Source organism: Schistocerca americana, chromosome 6 (genome assembly GCF_021461395.2).
Source record: "Schistocerca americana isolate TAMUIC-IGC-003095 chromosome 6, iqSchAmer2.1, whole genome shotgun sequence".
Classification (NCBI taxonomy): domain Eukaryota; kingdom Metazoa; phylum Arthropoda; class Insecta; order Orthoptera; family Acrididae; genus Schistocerca; species Schistocerca americana.
The window spans coordinates 559,262,690-559,285,597 of NC_060124.1; positions in this window are offsets into that span (position 1 = coordinate 559,262,690).

Genomic DNA, 22,908 nt, shown 5'->3' on the forward strand with positions numbered 1-22,908 from the left:
CAATCTGAGCTGCATTCACCCCTGCAGTATCACTGAAAAAAAAAAAGAAACCACAAACAAGAAGATGAAATAGACAAGATAAAATATGTAATATGCACACAAAGATGTGTAGTCATACAAAGAAAGAATGTGTTAGATAATTGTAGATCGTAAACATGTGCACTCACCTTCATAAAAATCTCTAGTTAACGGTTCTGGAGCCACGGGTCCGAACCAGCTCAATGCCCTATCAGGGCAATAGGCGAACAAGAAATCAACTGTTTCGCTTCCCACCAATGGCGACAGTATACTGCCACCAGCAACAACAGAAAATCGTAACCAAATTTTTTTGGGCTATACAACAATGGACGAGTACACTGAAACACACACAATGTTCAGCTTGCCTGCCTCTCATCAGGGGATGAAGAACTAACTGACTGCTGTCGCTTCATGCTCGAAGTGGTTCTGCTGGCTGTCTGATCATGACTGACCTACAGTCGAGGAAAGAAGCCTATTACCAGCGCGCTGGTAAAGGGTGGCATGCTGCTAGTGTTAGAACAGACTGATACAGCCCACCTGCCACAGTACTTTCAAGCAATGAGAGATGAGAACGAGGACACCATATTTTTCGCCCCATCATTCAGAACGCCCATAACCATAATAGTGTGACGCCAATGCCTCAGACAAGCTGGGAGTATAGCTGATACAACATGGAAGTCAGACATACAACCAGTGACCTGACTGGACATGTTGCTGCAAAGAATCCGAAAATGGTTCAAATGGCTCTGAGCACTATGGGACTCAACTGCACAGGTCATTAGTCCCCTAGAACTTAGAACTAGTTAAACCTAACTAACCTAAGGACATCACACACATCCATGCCCGAGGCAGGATTCGAACCTGCGACCGTAGCGGTCTCGCGGTTCCGGACTGCAGCGCCAGAACCGCGCGGCCACTTCAGCCGGCAAAGAATCCGAGAAGACGCTATACACTGCTACATAGAGCAGTCATTAATACGACCCTCCCATGGGTCTGGACGACGTAATAAGGTTTTGTACCAGATAACGCTGTCTGGAAGAGCTGACGCATCTGGCTCAGCCACATTGGACAGACGCTGCTCCACAATAAAACCGTGTGCACTATACAATGAATTTTTATAGCAGCTAGTAGAGCAGAGTTTAGTGCACTGTATGATAAACATTAATACCTATTGGAACGGATGCTACTGTATATGATAAATATCCACTTGAACAGAATAATCGAATAAATTTCTGTGCCGCCTGCTGATGTAGCATCTGGTGTATAAGCCAGTGTACTACAGTTCTAATCAGAAGATGGCGTCACTAGTGAAGCAGGCTGAGAAGGTTTATCACTGTCTGATCCTGCTACATATTTAGACATGTCTGAATCTTGGTGATAAGGTAATCTCTTCACTGTTTACGTAATCTTAACGACTGCACTCGGTCTGCTCAGCTCTGCTGTGAATGATAAAGTCTTTCTCTCTCTATCTGTTTGAAGACCCCACAGGCACCTCACATTGTACAGAGAGTAGTGTCCAGTGAGTCACAAACTCCATTGCAATCCGTACAGTCTTAGACACAAAAACTGGCCGCCACAGAGACTAAGTCCTAGTCGTTCACTTAAGGTGGCCAATAAAACTGACCGCCCCTGACAACTCTAAATCCGGCTATCTGCACAATCTGGAAACACTGTAAGATGCGGAAGTGTTAGGAGAAAGTATTGTCTACTTCCGAGTTGTTATCGGACTCGGTGAGCCCGTGGTCTAGTGATAATCGTCGTGCATGTTCGTGTCCAGTGTATTTTTTTTTTTTTTAACCACATGTCAGCCTACAGTTATGTTTCCGATTGAACATGGAAGATAATTAATTCGCTTAACATTCTACCCACCAGCAATAACAAGTATTCCAGAAACAATTCCGCAGGACAGCTCGTGGCTGTGTCGCGATCATAACAGCTTACACTCGAGCGTTTCCTCGCGCTGCAGCGGCTACCGGCCACCGGCCAGACGCCACCCGCCGCCTGAAATCCGGCGCCGCCCAGCTTAACGCGGCGCGACGCTGTCGGTGTATGTATCAACTGTCATTTCCGAATTTGAATTTCTAATTATCATCTTGCAGTTAAGCATTGGATTTTGCATACTTGAAAATCATGAACTACAGTTAAGCATTGTAAAATTGAGTCGCAAGTGGAAAAGGGTGTAACATCAGCAACACAACGTTTACTTTTGGTATAACAGAGGGGTGAACGCAGAGGAGGCAGCTAGAAAGATTTGAATTGTGTGTGGAGCGAGGGCTTTTGGGAAAAATACGCCAAAGACCGTTCTGGCATGAATGATTTTCCACATTAAGGAAGTCTCGACTACTGATATATGTGATAGATTACCATTTTACCATGATGCGACATTTGCATTGCCGGCTGGTGTGGCCGTGCGGTTAAAGGCGCTTCAGTCTGGAACCGCGTGACCGCTACGGTCGCAGGTTCGAATCCTGCTTCGGGCATGGATGTGTGTGATGTCCTTAGGTTAGTTAGGTTTAAGTAGTTCTAAGTTCTAGGGGACTGATGACCACAGAAGTTAAGTCCCATAGTGCTCAGAGCCATTTGAACCATTTGAACACTTGCATTCAACAGGCAAAGTTCAGAAGTCTGGTGTAGGAGTACCGCATGCTCTAATTCGAAACAACAAAAATCAACGGAGTGACTATTATTGAACGTCATCAGGTCGCTCGTTGAGCATTCCTATGCAGTACTCTTACTGGTGACATGTTGTGATGCCTTTATCGTTAACATCCTAAGAAAAATGAAAGGCTGAGCCCCACCAAAAGACGTAAACTCGAGCAAAGAGTAGTGTGAACATAATATTTTACATCTGATAGCTCCAAAAGTGTGTTTTGAGCTACGAATTCTGCCCCAAGGGGTGTTTGCAACACAGCTGGAATTTGTTGCCAACAACATCCAGGAGATTGATAGGAAAGTCGTCTCTCAGGCACTTGAATTGATAGAGAAGTCCTCTCTCAAGCACTTGTCGCTCTCGTCATATATTCGTAAAATTTTACCTTTCCCGCTCTTGATCGATCAACCGTCGAGGCCATTCATTTCTAGACGAAAATACTCTTAAAACTACACAGGTTTAATGACATCGTTAGAAACAATGGAATTCTACGGGCGTAGGATTTGTAAACAACTTTAGCATTGTCAGATTGTTTTAGACATCGTGAAAGAAAATTCTGCTGTTAATTAATTTCTCTTTGATGATTACTGTTGCGTTTAGTAAACTAATGGAAAACGCAATTAAAATATTCACTGTACTAATACAAATTAAATTCGGCTTACTACAGAAACATCACGACGGCAGTCTATCTTAATAAAGCATTAAGTTCAAAAATGTTTCAAATGGGTCTGACCACTATGGACTTAACTTCTGAGGTCATCAGTCCCGTAGAACGTAGAACTAGTTAAACCTAACTAACCTAAGGACATCACTCACATCCATGCCCGAAGCAGGATTCGAACCTGCGACCGTAGTGGTCACGCGACCTAGACTGTACCGAAGCATAAAGTGTCTGTAAGACGATTGAGGCTATTTTAACATGAATTAGCAGGATATTACCGACTTTTGACTTCGAAAAGATCTGTATTTACTTCTCTTCCCGTTTCATGCGCAAGTATTATGAAAATGTAGCAATTCATAAATAAAATTATGTATTCACTGCAACAAAAAATATGTCGGCAGAAAACAAAAGTGGCATTATGAAATTGGCAGTACCTTATGGTTTTCGCTCTGACACTAAGGATTACTGAAAGTAGCAAGACGAATTTTGCTCGAGCGTTGTATTACGATGCCCTTATTGAATTTGTATCTGCCTGCATGTAGCTGTGCTACAAAGAATTAAAAATCTGGCTTTCATCGAGTCTCGAAAGGCGAGCGAAAGCAGCTTGCATCTGGGAGCCAAGCATATTACCTGAGAAACGGTTTTTTCCTAGAGTGGGAAGACATCCTTTTGAGGTTGAATTGTTGGCAACTGTCAGTCAGACGTGTGCCGTTGGTTTAAGCGTTTCGGTGTGTTGAATTTGTGCCAATGATTTTTCTATAGAGAATTGAGGTCTCCCATTAGTATTTTCACGTCATCTTCGTGAATCTTGCTCATCGTATTTTCGAGTGTGTTCCCGAATTTTTTGACATTTTCGGTGTTTTTCTTATTTTCGATGTTGGTGGGGGCATGTGCATTGATGAGTGTATATTTTTTACTGGGGCTCTGAATGAGCATAGTCATAAACCGATTGTTGATGGGTGTGATTTCTTTGAGAGAGTTGATGATAGAGCTGTGTTCCAGAAATGCAGTGCCGAAGATTGGTACGCTTTTCGCTATCTTTTGTTGTATTTTGCTCTTGAAGATACAATGGTTTCCGTAATGCATGGTTTCATTGTCAGTTAGTTGTGGTCCTTGAAGAGAAAGGATGAGAATTTTATGTCGGTTGATTTCTTATGTGAAATTATTTAGTTTTCGTTTTTGGATCAATGTATCGATGTTTGGTTTTCAAATTCATATTTTCTGCTTGTAGGGAAATTTACCAAAGGTCTTCGATATTCTCTGCCGTGCTAACTTGGAATCCCCAGAATCAGAAAATCCAACTGCCGCCTGTCGACAGCCGGGTTGTGTACCACCAAGGGTAAAGTTGACTTTGCTTGCACAGTTCATGTTTGTCTGTGTTTCATTGGTTTGGTCTGGGTGATTCCAGGACCGGAGAGGACGAGAGGGTGTTGAAGCTTTGGAAGCAAATATTTTCAGCCGAGCTCATTGAGCTAACAGACGGTGACCAGAGTAGCGGTGATTTTCACTAAGACGTGTCTGGATTTTGGGTTCAACGGATTGAGTAGCCGTTCAGGATTGTGTTATTATTTGGTTCACCCCAAGTATTTGATTTCAAAATAGTTCAAATGGCTCAGAGCCCTATGGGACTTAACTTCTGAGGTCATTAGTCCCCTAGAACTTAGAACTACTTAAACCTAACTAAACTAATCACATAACACACATCCATGCCCGAGGCAGGATTCGAACCTGCGACCGTATTGGTCGCGCGGTTCCAGACTGTAGCGCCTAGAACCGCTCGGCCAAGCTGCCGGCAGTATTTGATTTCCTCGGTACCACCCATATGGGGTAGGGTTTCCCGTAGCCCCAAACGGGATTATTATTATTATTATTACTATTATTATTATTATTATTGTTGTTGTTGTCATTATGTCATCAGCAAATCCGATATGGTGTATCTTCCCACCACTGAAATAGATGTGTATTGTTCGATTCAGTATCTCCATCACATTTATATGGGTTATTCTTAAGTTACATTGCTGCTAGTAGACATATTTCACACTTTTTCTTAGACAGTTGCTACCTGTTACTCCATCATAGGAATTTATGTGCGCAGCATTGTTGCAATACAGAGGTTTAAATTATTCGATTTCTGTAATTTCATTTTGATACCAGATCGTTCTAATCGGATTCAGCCAGTTAGTCTTAATGTGGGTATCCGACTACGACTCTCATCATATGATGAATTTTGTAAACCACATTCTTAATCGGACTGTTGAATCTAGATCACTTATCTAATACAGGGCCTCAATTCTTAAACACTGTGGAAAATAATAATCCAATATTCTTATTGCAGTCCGCAGCTCGTGCTCGTGCGGTAGCGTTCTCGTTTCCCACGCCCGGGTTCGCGGGTTCGATTCCCGGCGGGGTCAGGGATTTTCTCTGCCTCGTGATGACTGGGTGTTGTGTGATGTCCTTAGGTTAGTTAGGGTTAAGTAGTTCTAAGTTCTAGGGGACTGATGACCATAGATGTTAAGTTCCATAGTGCTCAGAGCCATTTGAACCATTTGATTTCTTATTACAAACACGTTATTTAAATGTAAATATATGAACTAACGAGATAACAGTTTATTTACAGGAGCAGAGCCTCATCCATGATAACAGAGCAGTGCGAGATTGGTTTCAGGGCCAAGAGAGGATAAAGCTGTTGCCGTTTGTTCCACGATCACCGAACATCAACCAGATAGAGAATATGTGGGCAGAGGTAACAAGGCAATTGCCATGTGCCCCTACAAATGCAAGCGACCTTTGGACGAATATAGAAAATGTTTTGTGGGAAGTAAACCACCACGCTACACTATCAACGACTTTATGATATCACTGGCCCTACGCCTTCGAGAAATCTTACGTAATGATCGTGGGTGGGGTGGTCACTAAAAGATACGAGGGCAGTTCAACAAGTAATGCAACACATTTTTTTTCTCGGCCAATTTTGGTTGAAAAAACCGGAAATTTCTTGTGGAATATTTTCAAACATTCCCGCTTCGTCTCGTATAGTTTCATTGACTTCCGACAGGTGGCAGCGCTGTACGGAGCTGTTAAAATGGCGTCTGTAACGGATGTGTGTTGCAAACAACGGGCAGTGATCGAGTTTCTTTTGGCGGAAAACCAGGGCATCTCAGATATTCATAGGCGCTTGCAGAATGTCTACCGTGATCTGGCAGTGGACAAATGCACGGTGAGTCGTTGGGCAGAGCGTGTGTCATCATCGCCGCAAGGTCAAGCAAGACTGTCTGATCTCCCGCGCGCGGTTCGGCCGTGCACAGCTGTGACTCCTGCAATGGCGGAGCGTGCGAACACACTCGTTCGAGATGATCGACGGATCACCATCAAACAACTCAGTGCTCAACTTGACATCTCTGTTGGTAGTGCTGTCACAATTGTTCACCAGTTGGGATATTCAAAGGTTTGTTCCCGCTGGGTCCCTCGTTGTCTAACCGAACACCATAAAGAGCAAAGGAGAACCATCTGTGCGGAATTGCTTGCTCGTCATGTGGCTGAGGGTGACAATTTCTTGTCCAAGATTGTTACAGGCGATGAAACATGGGTTCATCACTTAGAACCTGAAACAAAACGGCAATTAATGGAGTGGTGCCACACCCACTCCTCTACCAAGAAAAAGTTTAAAGCCATACCCTCAGCCGGTAAAGTCATGGTTACAGTCATCTGGGACGCTGAAGGAGTTATTCTGTTCGATGTCCTTCCCCATGGTCAAACGATCAACTCTGAAGTGTATTGTGCTACTCTTCAGAAATTGAAGAAACGACTTCAGCGTGTTCGTAGGCACAAAAATCTGAACGAACTTCTCCTTCTTCATGACAACGCAAGACCTCACACAAGTCTTCGCACCCGAGAGGAGCTCACAAAACTTCAGTGGACTGTTCTTCCTCATGCACCCTTGAGCCCCGATCTCGCACCGTCGGATTTCCATATGTTTGGCCCAATGAAGGACGCAATCCGTGGGAGGCACTACGCGGATGATGAAGAAGTTATTGATGCAGTACGACGTTGGCTCCGACATCGACCAGTGGAATGGTACCGTGCAGGCATACAGGCCCTCATTTCAAGGTGGTGTAAGGCCGTAGCATTGAATGGAGATTACGTTGAAAAACAGTGTTGTGTAGCTAAAAGATTGGGGAATAACCTGGTGTATTTCAATGCTGAGTAAAACAACCCCTGTTTCAGAAAAAAAATGTGTTGCATTACTTATTGAACTGCCCTCGTACTTGTCCACAAAACCCATGTGGAAAATTATCTGATAATCGGTCAAGCTTTGCTTTGTCGCAGCTCTTTAGCATACAAGTCCATTTACTTTCAGTCTCCTCCTTACAATTCTTGCATTGCAAGGTAATTGAAAAATCTCATCCACTCAACGCCAGCTGAGGAATTGACTGGTGCTTGTGTTGTTCAACACACAGTACTTGTCACCCTCTCTGAAATCAATGACTGTTTGCTGTGTATGTGTGTGTGTGTTTCCGTGTCACGCTCAATCTGAATCAATTCTATTAACATTAGAGAGACAACCAACAATAAATATTGCATCAAATATGACTGTAAAGTATTTTAATGCGATGGGAAGTTACAAACTGAATGTTTACCTAACCCACGTCCTGCGTATTACGTTAAGTAAGATGTATTAACTCCATAGTATTGTTAGCAGAGACAATGTGCTCTTGTTGTCGAGGCTCGCGACAAGTGCAGCGATTAGCAGCGCCCAATGCCGCCGCGATTTGTTTATGTTGGCTGAGCCTGGACACTGCAGCAGACGCTTCGCCATAAACAGAAAGAAATCACCTTTGCTCCGACTGCGGTGAGCGGATATCACTGCCTGCGTATTCTTATAGTAACCGACGTGAGACTCTACTCACAGATGCCATGGAGCAATTGCAACGGGTATCATGTCATTAGTCATCAGAATATTAACCAGTGATGAAATGTCCACTCTATTTGAATCCCAAGAAAATAGGAACCTTCTCACAAAGGTATGTGAGGTGATATCAAGATTCATCTAGCAATCAAAAATTAATTGCAAGGCTTGTATGCAGTAGTAGCACACAAGGAAATATTATGTCTTGGAAGCGTGTATTTCATTTCCTCTTCTCATATTAACACCCTTGTTTTAGTATGAAGTGAGAAAATAAACACGAAAAACTAAAGTTCCTAAGAAGCATATAAGTCATTTCCTCTTCTCATATCATCACTTTTGTTTTAGTATGAAGCAAAAAAAAAACACTTTAGGGTTGTGAAGCATAATATGACTCCAGATTCTTATCGTAGGCGCTATCGGAAACACATAAAGCAGGGAGCTGTCCACTCTCTTGTCCAACAGTCTGTTTCCTTTCATGCATTACTCCCGCTACGAGATTCTTATTTAAGGACTTGTGGGCATCAAGTTCTTCAGCAAAATAAGCCTTGTGTTATTGTGCTAATTACGGTACGGAAAAAATGCAACAAAGACTAGATCTCCTAGAGCAGCGAGGATATTTGCACATGTCTGTATTTAGGAATGACTGCCAGCTGCCACAACACTTCACAGAATCCATGCAGCAGGCAACACAACTGTGCGTGCACTTCAGACTTCATTCAGTAAGACGCCAGGTGATGGCTGGAAAAGTCAAATTAACGTCGTTTTCCGAGTCGTATTCAATCCAGAATGAGGTGTTCTTAAGGTAGTTGAGCATTCTAGCAATTACACTTTTATAATTCCCATATGAGTATTTCGATAGCCAAAAGAACCCCTTTGTGTGAAACCATCGGGAACCGCATTAAGTCTGCAGCTCGTGGTCGTGCAGTAGCGTTCTCGCTTCCCACGCCCGGGTTCCCGGGTTCGATTCCCGGCGGGGTCAGGGATTTTCTCTGCCTCGTGATGACTGGGTGTTGCGTGATGTCCTTAAGTTAGTTAGGCTTAAGTAGTTCTAAGTTCTAGGGGACTGATGACCATAGATGTTAAGTCCCATAGTGCTCAGAGCCATTTTGAACCAACTGCATTAATATCAAACTGCAAGAACTTCAGACAATTCGTGGACTCTTCTCTTCGCTGGGTGACCTATTACTGTTATTTAGGATTCTCTCCGTCCTAGTCGTAATGCAAATGGAACTTCAGAGGCGCTTTCCACTATTCTTGACAAACGTCAGCAACTTGTAATCACTGCGAGTCACAACTGCGTGATGATAATGGTTCAGGTTGTCAGTAGTTGTGGTGGTGTTATGCTGTCAAACTGCGTTCAGTAACGTTAATGGCGGCGCACATAATTTAGCACTGACTACCCACTTAAGTAAAAATAGTGTTGTGGCGTCGTCGCTTCTCTTTATTTGGCCTTAGCTTGAGTAATCCGATTTAACGAACATAGTACTCCATTCCCGGACTGCTAATGCTACAGTATGACGACAGAGATCATCGTGGGGGTATTAAATAAATTCTGCAATGAATTGCTTTGCAAATATTACCCTCAGCAATGCAGCTGGAATGACTCATTACACAGGTACTCTATGTTGCACTTGATTAAGTGATAAGTTCGCTGCAATGCTGCTTCTACTGTTCGTAAATACTTATATACATCAAAAATGGTTTAAATGGCTCTGAGCACTATGGGACTTAACTTCTGAGGTCATCAGTCAGCTAGAATTTAGAACTACTTAAACATAACTAACCTAAGGACATCAGACACATCCATGCCCTAGACAGGATTCGAACCTGTGGCCGTAGCAGTCGCGCGTTTCCAGACTGTAGCCCCTAGAACCGCTCGGCCACCCCTGCCGGACATTGTGGAACCGCGCGACCATTACAATTGCAAGTTAGAATCCTGCCTCGGGCATGGATGTGTGTGATGTCCTTAGGTCAGTTAGGTTTAAGTAATTCTATGTTCTAGGGGACTGATGACCTCAGATGTTAAGTCCCATAGTACTCAGAGCCATTTGAACCACCGCGGCCGGCAGTATTTGATTTCCTCGGTACCACTCATATGGGGTAGGGTTTCCCCCTTTCAGCACCAGGTAGGCGGAGGCAAAGAGGGAAGGGGTCGAAGATCCGATGCCTGGCCACAATGCCTCCCCCATACCTATCACTGAGCAGCTCCATTATTCCCATGTATTCCATGTTTGCACCCATATATTACTTTAAATTGTAGATCAAAATTGATGTAGCTATTAAGGTAAAATAAATTAGAGATTGCAGCCTCCAATGGCGTGCGTTCCTCGTAAAATATAACTTATTACAGTGAAAAGGGTGACGGAAAAATACATAGCAAACATTCATTCAGAAATATATTCACAGTTTAAGTTATTATGCACTGGATGTGTGGTGTCACCGCCAGACACCACACATGCTAGGTGGTATCCTTTAAATCGGCCGCGGTCCGTTAGTATACGTCGGACCCGCGTGTCGCCACTATCAGTGATTGCAGACCGAGCGCCGCCACACGGCAGGTCTAGAGAGCCTTCCTAGCACTCGCCCCAGTTGTACAGCCGACTTTGCTAGAGATGGTTCACTGACAAAATACGCTCTCATTTGCCGAGACGATAGTTAGCATAACCTTCAGCTACGTCATTTGCTACGACCTAGCAAGGCGCCATTATCAGTTACCATTGATATTGTGAATCATGTACCGGCACGACCGACGTTCTTCATTAACGGATTAAAGTTAAGTATTCCACCAGCTACATCCGTTTTTCTAAATTCTAATTTCCTTGTCCTGTTCCGGACCTCACGCCAGCCTGCGTGAGCTAAAACGCATGCCTTTCGGCCTCCTCTAGTAACCCGGTGTTGGCTCTCCTGCCAACCAAAACAGGATGCATATGAGGTCTGTAACGAAGCCATTTATTTTTCAACAAATGAAAGAAATTTCGCAGCCGGAGGGGTTTTGCCAAATTAGAACAGTTCTGGTTTAAGAACCAACGTAAAAGAATATTCCAGGAATAAAAAAAAAAGTGAAAGAATAGTATTCTCCTTCCAACCAATAAAACTGTCCACCTCTTTGTAGCCCACATAAAGCAATAGATAAAAAAAATTTAAAACATTCCTTATATTTGTTATTCTTCTTCAGCTTAAAATGATCTTCTGTAATATAAAACATGTACTCTTCTAAGTTATAAGTTTTGTTTGTTACGACGTAAAACAGAAACTGTCCCAGAAGCCACGAGTAACTGTTATTCTTAGCGGACAGGTAACATTTCCAGTCGGGTTGTAAAGCTTCAGTTCCAAATTCTGATTCTATTTTCACTTAAGAAGATGTGCGCTACAGTTTCTACAAGCCGACATTTGTCGCAGTATGGAGATGGTCTCAATTTGATTTTCCATAATCGTTCCGCTGTGGGTATGATTTCGTTTACAACATCGCACCATACGGCACTGACTCTAGTTGGTAGAATTTTATTGTTGATATTTTTCCAGACGTTCCTCCAGTTTTTTTGTAGGTTAATTTATCGGAATTCGTTTGTGAAGACGATTTCTGGTAATGCAATTATAGACGGTTCTAGTGTTGGTTTTTGCTGGTGGAAGTCTTATACAGCTCCAATCGCCATAGTACTTTAGGATGTAATCTAGGCTGGCATGTTACATTAACAGGGGAGTTCCTATCCCCAGGATCTAACGAGAGGAACAGAAGTTTCGTGGTGCCTGTCTTAGTGGCATGTATTAGTTTAAAAGTACGTCTTTAATTCCAGGTCCTCCGTTTTGCCTCAGCAAAGTCGCCGTGTGGGAGAATACTTTGAAGATATTTTGTTTCCACACATACCAAGAGGCTACAACTAATATTTTATGTGGAGTGGCCTGCGGTATCGGTAAGACTGCTGCGGCATGATATATTTTGCTAAGTATGTATGTATTTATAATCTGAACTTTCTGTAGTCGGTCTAACGATCGCGTGCCATGCTCATTCAACAAGGTTCCGATGACGTTAAGTTTCCGCTCCCAATTGTTCGTGGCCATGCGCTTAGGATTCGCCCGTAACCACAATCCGAGTTGGAGTCTCATCAGTTACATCTAGCCAGTGCGCACCTATTGCACTATTGTAAGAACTGAGATGCAGGTGCATTTGGCTACAAGAATGCGTATGTTCCTCCAGCATTAGAGTGCTCGTGCACATTCTAGTCATCAGGTGACACATTATCCAGACCTAACATTTCCCAGAAGATGGATCATTAGATATGGACACTTTTCTTGGCCTTCAAGGTCCCCAGACCTTATCTCTTTGGATTTTTGCCTGCGGGGATGGTTAAAGGCGAAGTCTACAAAGAAAAAGTAAACCCAAGAGCCAATTTGATCGTTCGGATTATGAATAATGCAGTCCTCATAAAAGAACCCAAAGACGACCTCAGAAGAGCTACACGTGGTGTTATCAAGAGAAGTCAAATGGGCATTAAAGTTGGTGGGGGAATTTTTGAATATCAACTTTGAATGTCCTCATTTGCCTTTCTTTGAGTTTGTTAGGGTTACATACTAACAGCTGTATCTCTGTACTCAATGAAAAGTAGACACATTTATATGGAATATTTTTATGCAATTCTTCTGTACTATCACTCGCTAAAATATATACTATTCCTCCTGAAACACCCTGTATATGGATATATGTGTGGTGTCTGTTCTTTCAGATATGTCCGAAAGAAAATGCTTCATGGCAGTCTGCAACGACCTTCGATCTAGTTGCAGGGGCTGATAGAGATTTCAGAGCTGCTTGGCTGTCTGAATAAAAATAGATGCTACGATTGCCGGCCGCGGTGGTCTAGCGGTTCTAGGCGCGCAGTCCGGAACCGTGCGACTGCTACAGTCGCAGGTTCGAATCCTGCCTCGGGCATGGATGTGTGTGATGTCCTTAGGTTAGTTAGGTTTAAATGGTTCTAAGTTCTAGGGGACTGATGACCACAGTAGTTAAGTCCCATAGTGCTCAGAGCCATTTGAACCATTTTTGCTACGATTTTTGTATGGTCTACTCTAATTCTCCTCCGTGCACATGCTGATAGAAGATACAGTGTAATACTGTGGCCATCTTCCCTAAAGAGATTCTAGACAGTACACCAGACTTTCATTTGTTTTCGACCTGTCAGTAAACCACTATATTTTGTCTCCTGCACGGTTTAGTGGCTCGTTCTTCCACAGCTCCCTGCTTCCAACTGGTACATGGCAAGGTTTATTGAAACAGCTAGAAGTTATTGTATAGTTAGTCAGCATTTCCCCAGCCATCGCCATACTGATTTGGGATTCCGTATGTTCTAACTATATCCAGTTATTCCCTATTTTTAGCCTTTATGTCCCTGCCGCTGCCTCCATTTTAAGCCACAGGTGTAAGGCGGGCATGTCTAGCATAATATCCATTCCGAGAGTGGATGTCCTGCTAATTCCCTCTGTTTGTGAAAGCAGGCCAGTCTCTGCACTTTGCCAGGCTCCCTAGCAGCCACCTTCTGTTCGACTTCGTTCATATTATAGACCAATAAATTATCATTGGCCTTTTTGCAGAGGTGTATATCCAGTACGTACTGGGTTTGGACCTCAGTTTACCCTACAGCAGCTTCTAGTGCTTATAAGATTATCTTTCGCAGTGGAACGTATTCTTTATGTGAGGTGTTCATAATAGTTTTCCATCCAGGGCTACCTCTAGATACACTACAACCCTCTCTAAAGTTTCATCGAGAAACATAATTTTTCAGTATGTGTGCTGGATATGCTTCCTCATAAATAATACTACACCAATTTTCGTGGGGCTAGTCTTTAAATACTTTTTCACAATGTTCAGTGCACGTAGGTTTAACAGTACTAGCAAATTTTCTAAGTCTTACTGTGAATAAATCGCCTGCTTATTCTTTTCAAGAGTAGTCTCTCGCATTCAGCTCATCTATGAGTTCATTCACCACTAGGTTCTTCATCTCTAACCATTTACTCGAAGGTCGTATTACTAGAACCCCCTCGACATCCAGGAAGATAAGAGAGCGTCCAGAAAGTTTAGTGCTTTATCCACCTTCCCGACAAGTTGGTGAAGTGTTACCTCACATGATTTGCTTCGTAAGTATTATGAAAATGTGGCAGTTCATAGATAAAATTACGTATTCACAACAACAAAAAAGTATGTCGGCAGAAAATAAAAGTGGCATTATGAATTTGGCAGTACCGTAAGGTTTTCGCTTTGACACTAAGGGTTACTAATAGGAGCATGACGAATTTTCCTAGAGCGGTGTCTTACGATTCGCTCATTGAATTTGTATCTGCCTGCTTGTAGTTCTGCTGCAAAAGAATTAAAAATCTGGCTTTCAGCGAGTCTCGAAAGGCGAACAAAGGCCACATTACCTTGTTTTTTTATTTTTTAAAATTTTTTTTTAAATCTCAGTTTGTTCTATGTTGCTCATTGGATTTGTTCGTGGCAGACGTCCGATGACACCCGTTCAGGTTCTTTGTTGATCCGTTCACTCAGTTTTTTATTACAGAGGGTAACTAACCCTCTGACCGAACACGTATTCAATTGAAATGACACGATAAAATAAAGTGAATTTAGTAGGATAGTTCGGTGCCATCAAGGAAGTAACTCGTCGGTCACAGAGTTGCCAAACATATTCTGCACTGTTGCCAAGTTTCAGTTATACTGCCAGGAAGCATACCAGCTGATGTGTTCTGTGAGTGAACTCGGAAGTGACTATAGCTTCGTCTCAAAGTTGCGGGTGGCAAGGGCCGTAAGATCCTCATTATATGTCAATGAACCTAATTCGCGTTTCTGTAACTAGGTTTAGGGGCTAGAGCGCAATTACGTGTAATACATCAGTGCACTGAATGCAAACTAAATGTCATAAATTAATAACTGCGACAATTATTTGTGTTTTACTGTCTTAATCGGACCGAAACCTTGAAAGCGTATTCACCAGACGCGATTCACAATTTTGGAGCTTCTACGATGGTTGAGTTGGCAATGTATCTTTGCTGTACAATATTGTTATTGAGATCACTGTCATTGGCACATCCGCCAGAAGACAGGCATGGCCTGGCTTATTGTTGTCAGCTTTCCTGACTGATACTCTGCCTTAAATCGAAACGCGAAGACTTAAGGTGAATTCGAACATTCCATAAGGCGAAAATTTGATGTTTCTATTCTTCCATCTCTAACATTCAAATAACAGTTACAATAAGCGGCAGAAAAGCGCCTGTGAACCAACAGTTAATAATACAATCATAATTAGTGGAGTCTGACAAATTCCATCTGTCATCTGATAATTGTGAAAAACTACTTTTTTCATCTTCACAGCACCGCAGTATGAACTCAAGGGTTTCATAGGATACCTATTCTTAATTTCGTTGTGATCGTTTTCAATGACAGTAGGGGAGCTGCAAAACCATCTGACTTGAAACATACTTTTCCAGCGGGATTTGAATCTTTGACTACAGTTGCAGTAGCACGTCCAGTGAGGTATCAAGAATGTGAGGAATCACTCATTGCTATAGTATAGGCTAGGGCAGAAAGAAGCAAGTTTCCGACAAAGTAAACGGTGAGAGACACTGTCGCTGTCACTTATTAAACAGGAATTGTTCAGAAAATTACAACTATATCTAGTGAAATGAGTAGGCTGATGCAGTTGCAGTCCGGCACTATCACTGAGTTGCCAAACATTTTCCGAATAGCACTTAAGATAAAACTTTGTATGTGTGTGTGTGTGTGTGTGTGTGTGTGTGTGTGTGTGTGTGTGTGTGTGTGTGTGTGTCTGTTCTTTCGGACATTTCCGAGAGAACAGACACTACGAATCGAAATAGACAGCCTTGTTAATCAGTTAAAGATTGAAGGACAGATGTCCAGGCTGCCATGGGAATTAAAATAGAACAACGGCGTCAGATGAATATTTGTGCCTGACCATGTTCGAACCCGGATTCGTAGTGTCTTTTCTTTCGGACATTTCGAAAGAACAGACACCACACAAATATCCATATAGAGGGTGTTATATGGCATTTTTTCTTCAGTTTGTCTATGCTACCACCTCCTACAATATTTACTATTCCTCCTAAAACATCCGGTATAATTATTTGTGTCTCAACGGGTCATCGAAAGTTTTCAGTGCTAGACGCACGACATCATCCGAACCCTCGCGAGAATACAGTGTGGCCGCGAGCGAGTGGAATAATGGTCGTTGGGGAGGCGGGGGGGAGGGGGGGGCGGGGATACTGCGTGTGCGGCAAAGATGGGAATTCACGTCTGACGAGGAGCGTGTGTAGATAGGTGCTGCAGAGAGGTTGGCTGCTGTGTCCCGACAGTGCCCACCGTCAGAGGTTCGAGCCATCCCTCCGGCATGGGTGTGTTTGTTGTCCACAGCGTAAGTCAGTTTAAGTTAGATTAAGTAGTGTCTAAGCTTAGGGACCGATGACCAAAGCAGCTTGTTCTAATAAGTTCTTACTACAAATTTACAAAATTTTAAATCCAAAATACTGCATCTCAGTTCTTACAATAGTGCAATAGGTGCGCACTGGTTAGATGTAACTGATGAGACTCCAACTCGGAATGTTGTTAAGGGCGAATCCCAAGCGCATGGCCACGAACAATTGGGAGCGGAAACTTAACGTCATCGGAACATTGTTGAATGAGCATGGCACGCGATCGTTAGACCGACTACAGAAAGTTCAGATTATAAATACATACATACTTAGCAAAATATATCATGCCGCAGCAGTCTTACCGATACCGCAGGACACTCCACATAAAATATTAGTTGTAGCCTCTTGGTATGTGTGGAAACAAAATATCTTCAAAGTATTCTCCCACACGGCGACTTTGCTGAGGCAAAACGGAGGACCTGGAATTAAAGACGTACTTTTAAACTAATACATGCCACTAAGACAGGCACCACGAAACTTCTGTTCCTCTCGTTAGTTCCTGGGGATAGGAACTCCCCTGTTAATGTAACATGCCAGCCTAGATTACATCCTAAAGTACTATGGCGATTGGAGCTGTATAAGACTTCCACCAGCAAAAACCAACACTAGAACCGTCTATAATTGCATTACCAGAAATCGTCTTCACAAACGAATTCCGATAAATTAACCTACAAAAAAACTGGAGGAACGTCTGGAAAAATATCAACAATAAAATTCTACTAACTAGAGTCAGTGCCGTATGGTGCGACGTTGTAAACGAAACCATACCCACAGCGGAACGATTATGGAAAATCAAATTGAGACCATCTCCATACTGCAACAAATGTCGGTTTGTAGAAACTGTAGCGCACATCTTCTTATGTGAAAATAGAATCATAATTTGGAACTGGACTAGGAAGAAATTAGCACTATCAACAGAACCGCAGAAAGTCATATACCGATGACTGAAGCTTTATAACCCGACTGGAAATGTTACCCGTCCGCTAAGAATAACAGTTATTCGTGGCTTCTGGGACAATTTCTGTTTTACGTCGTAACAAACACAATTTAGAACTTAGAAGAGTACATGTTTTACATTACAGAAGAACATTTTAAGCTGAAGAAGAAAGCCAATATAAGGAATGCTTTCAATTTTTTTAAATCTATATGTGTGCTACAAAGAGGTGGACAGTTTTTTTGATTAGAAGCAGAATACTATTCTTTCACTTTTTTTATTCATGGAATATTCTTAAGCAGAATACTATTCTTTCACTTTTTTTATCCACGGAATATTCTTTTACGTTGATTCTAAAATCAGAACTATTCTAATTTGGCAAAACCCCTCCGGCTCCGAAATTTCTTTCATTTGTTGAAAAATAAATGGCTTCGTTACAGACCTCATATGCATCCAGTGCATAATAACTTAAACTGTGAATATATTTCTGAATGAATGTTTGCTATGTATTTTTCCGTCACCCTTTTCACTGTTATAAGTTATGTTCTACAAGGAACGAACGCCAATGGAGGCTGCAATCTGTAATTTATTTTACCTTAATAACTACATCAATTTTGTTCTACAATTCAAAGTAATATATGGGTGCAAACATGGAATATATGGGATAACGCAGCTGCTCAGTGATAGGTATGGGGGAGGCATTGTGGCCAGGCCTTGGATCTTCGACCCCTCCCCTCTGTGCCTCCGCCTACCTGGTGCTGAAAGTCTTCTCAACTTAAAAAAAAAAATAGTGCAGTGATCAGCATGTGTGTCTAGTAAGTAGAAGGTCCAGGTTCGAATCCCAGTTGGTCACAAATTTTCATCTGCCATCGGTGCTGTATTTAACATGCTGTGACAATGTGGACGTCGGTCCTTCGATATTTAAGATGAAATTGTTTTTTGAGGCAATAGAGGTGATGCGCGAACATTTCTCATTCCATCAATGTAACAGGACTTCAACGGCATCCAACCCTTAGTCATTGCTTTGTGCCAGCACTAACCCATGTCATATACAGGGTGAGTCACCTAACATTACCGCTGGATATACTTCGTAAACCACATCAAATACTGACGAATCGATTCCACAGACCGAACGTGAGGAGAGGGGCTAGTGTAATTGGTTAAAACAAACCATAAAAGAAATGCACGGAAGTATCTTTTTTAACACAAACCCTCGTTTTTTTTAAATGGAACCCCGTTAGTTTTGTTAGCACATCTGAACATATAAACAAATACGTAATCAGTGCCGTTTGTTGCATCGTAAAATGCTAATTACATCCGGAGATATTGTAACCTAAAGTTGACGCTTGAGTACCACTCCTCCGCTGTTCGATCGTGTGTATCGGAGAGCACCGAATTACGTAGGGATCCAAAGGGAACGGTGATGGACCTTAGGTACAGAAGAGACTGGAACAGTACATTACGTCCACATGCTAACACCTTTTTATTGGTCTTTTTCACTGACGCACATGTACATTACCATGAGAGGTGAGGTACACGTACACACGTGGTTTCCGTTTTCAATTACGGATTGGAATAGAGTGTGTCCCGACATGTCAGGCCAATAGATTTTCAATGTGGTGGCCATCATCTGCTGCACACAATTGCAATATCTGGCGTAATGAATGTCATACACGCCGCAGTACATCTGGTGTAATGTCGCCGCAGGCTGCCACAATACGTTGTTTCATATCCACTGTGGTTGTAGGCACATCACGGTACACATTCTCCTTGAACGTACCACACAGAAAGAAGTCCAGAGGTGTAAGATCAGGAGAACGGGCTGGCCAATTTATGCATCATCCACGTCCTATGAAACGCCCGTCGAACATCCTGTCAAGGGTCAGTCTACTGTTAATTGCGGAATGTGCAGGTGCACCATCATGCTGATACCACATACGTCGACGCGTTTCCAGTGCGACATTTTCGAGCAACGTTGGTAGATCATTCTGTAGAAACGCGATGTATGTTGCAGCTGTTTGTGCCCCTGCAATAAAGTGAGGACCAATGAGTTGGTCGCCAATGATTCCACGGTCGCTGTCGCTCTACCCGTCTGAGCCAGCGAGGATTGTCCACAGACCAGTAATGCATGTTCCGTAGATTCACTGCCCCGTGATCTGTGAAACCCGCTTCATCGGTAAACAAGTAGAACTGCAACGCATTCTCTGTTAATGCCCATTGACAGAATTGCACTCGATGATTAAAGTCATCACCATGTAATTGCTGATGTAGCGACACATGAAACGGGTGAAAGCGGTGACGATGCAGTATGCGCATGACACTACTTTGACTCAGTCCACCAGCTCTCGCAATGTCCCGTGTACTCATGTGTGGGTTCATGGCAACAGCAGCTAACATACCAACTGCACCCGCTTCTCCTGTGACGGGCCTGTTACAGACCCGTTTGCGTGCTATGACCATACCTGTTACATACAGTTGGCGGTAGATGTTTTGCAATGTGCAGCACGTTGTGTGGAGTCACCGACAGACACCACACTTGCTAGGTGGTAGCCTTTAAATCGGCCGCGGTCCGGTAGTATACGTCGGACCCGCGTGTCGCCACTAATCAGTGATTGCAGACCGAGCGCCGCCACACGGCAGGTCTAGAGAGACGTCCTAGCACTCGCCCCAGTTGTACAGCCGACTTTGCTAGCGATGGGTCACTGACAAATTACGTTCTCATTTGCTGAGACGATAGTTAGCATAGCCTTCAGCTATGTCATTTGCTGCGACCTAACAAGGCGCCATTATCAATTGCTATTTATCTTGTGATGCATGTACCGTCAGACCGATGTTCACCAATTATGAATTAAAGTTAAGTATTCCAGTAGTTACTTACGTTCTTTGCTACTATAAATTCCCTTACCTGTTCCAGACCTCACGCCAACCTGCGTGAGCTTAAACGCATGTCTTTCGGCTTCCTCTCCTAGTGGCTTGGCTGTCTTGCCAAGTCACAACAACTTGGCGACGAGCTAAACCGCGTTTGTACTAATTCTGCCCTGACTTACTTGTGTAATGGCTTCGCCACCATCTCCAGATGTACTGTCCGAATTTTATCGCTTACAGAACCAGCAGACGCAGGCCTTATTGGATGCCCTTGGACAGCTCATCCAGGGTCAACGTGCAATGCAAACCGATGCGGCGGCCGCCGCTTCACCGCTCACGCAGCCACAACACGCAGTTGCACCACGTTTTCGTCCTTTTGATGCGGCACTGGAAAGCTGGACAGAGTGGTCATGCCAATTTGGATTCCATCTCGCCGGCTACAGAATTCAAGATAATGAGCGGCAGCCTTTTCTCCTTTCCGCCGTAGGCGTCCAGACGTACCGTGTGATAGTGAAATTATTTCCCCGACGCGACATAGCAGCTCTGTCCTACGAAGAAATGTTGTCTGCATTAGATGCATATTTGAAAAGATCAGTCAATGTAGTTGCAAAAAGGTATACCTTCTTTTGTACAAAACGTACGGCCGGTCAAACTAATCGGGAGTTGGTTGCAACTTTGCAAGGCCCTTACTAGGGATTGTGCTTTTGAGTGTGAATGTGGACTCCCTTATTCAGATACTGTGGTATGTGATGCAATTGCACAGAACGTTTCTGATGTTCGTATACGGGAACAGATTTTGAAACTAGTCAATCCCTCCCTTCAACAAGTTATAGACATATTGGATCGGCAGGACACACTTAACTTTGCTCATGTATCATTTGAAACTTCACCGGCCGTGTGTCACATTAACCGGCCCGCCGGGCGCGCTGCACGGAACTGTAAACAGCCCTCGTGCCCGTCCGCACAGCAGCCGCCAAGCACTCCGCCATGTGTGCCGCGCCAGCAAGCAAATGCAGTGCTAAAATCATGCCCACGGTGTGCTACTAGACATTCGCGTGAGAATTGCCCGTCATGCCACGCTATTTGCTTTTTCTGTAACAAAAAAGGACATGTTCAAAGTGTTTGCCAGAAAAAGCTCCAATCGGACGCTCAAAACCATTCCAGGCCCTTTGCTTCGCTCCGGAATCGGAATCGAACCAAGAATACTCAGGCTCGTGAACCTTCACCCATGGAAATTCATGTCGTTCATTCCACTCCGCCCAGTGCCACTCTCTCTAACAATGACTGTGTTCGTCCCACAAATAGTGTGCGTCGACATCGCCGGAAATCACGTCAAGTCACAAGTGCTTCTGTACCAGTGTCAGTTCACGTTGCATGAGACAGTCGCTCTTGTCGTCAGCAGGACAATAAACTTTTTGTAGACTTGGACATTCACGGCAATGTGATACCGTTCCAGCTCGATACTGGAGCTGCAGTTTCATTGATCAAATACAATACGTACAGACAGCTGGGCACACCTCCGTTGCGTGCCGCAAATGTTAAGTTACGTAGTTACTCAGGACAAGTGATTCCTGTGTTAGGACAGTGCAGCCTTCTTGCAACATACAAGGGACAAACAAAACTTGTCATTTTACGTACTTCGTTCTTCTCCTGCAGTGAACTTGTTTGGTTCAGATTTATTTCAGTTGTTTAACTTGTCTATAGTCAATCAGGTCCTATAAGTGAATCCACAACTAGTGATTGCAACTTTTCCTTTACCCCGCCCGGAAGATCTTTTTGACAAACTGTGCCCGGTTAAATATTTTTCGAAGTTCGACCTAGCCGATGCGTACTTGCAAATACCGGTAGACAAAGAATCCCAGCGCGTTTTGGTGGTTAACATGCATCTTGGGTTGTATCGATTCAAACAACTGCCATTCGGGTGTGCGTCCGCCCCTGCATTGTTTCAGCAATATCTACAAACTGTTTGTGCGTCAGTCCCTACTGCAGCAAACTATCTGGACGATATTGTGATCTCCGGAAAGACAGAAGAAGAACATTTAGCAAATCTCCGAACATTATTTCAGGTCTTGCGACAAAATGGTCTTCGCTTGCGGAAGGACAAATGTGTTTTTTTGCCCGTGACTTACCCTATCTGGGACATGTACTCAATGCCCAAGGCATACATCCCAGTCCAGAGCACCTCCGTGCCATACAAGACTTGCCTTCGCTGCAGAATTTGAAGCAGCTACAGAGTGTGCTGGGAAAAATCAACTATTATCACAAATATATCCCCCATGCCTCTTCCATTTCAGCTCCGCTTCATCGCTTACGCCGTAAAGGTGTTCCGTTCGTCTGGACAACGGAATGCGAACGCGCCTTTCGCCAGTTGAAATCGGTGTTGCTTTCCAATACTTGCCTTACGC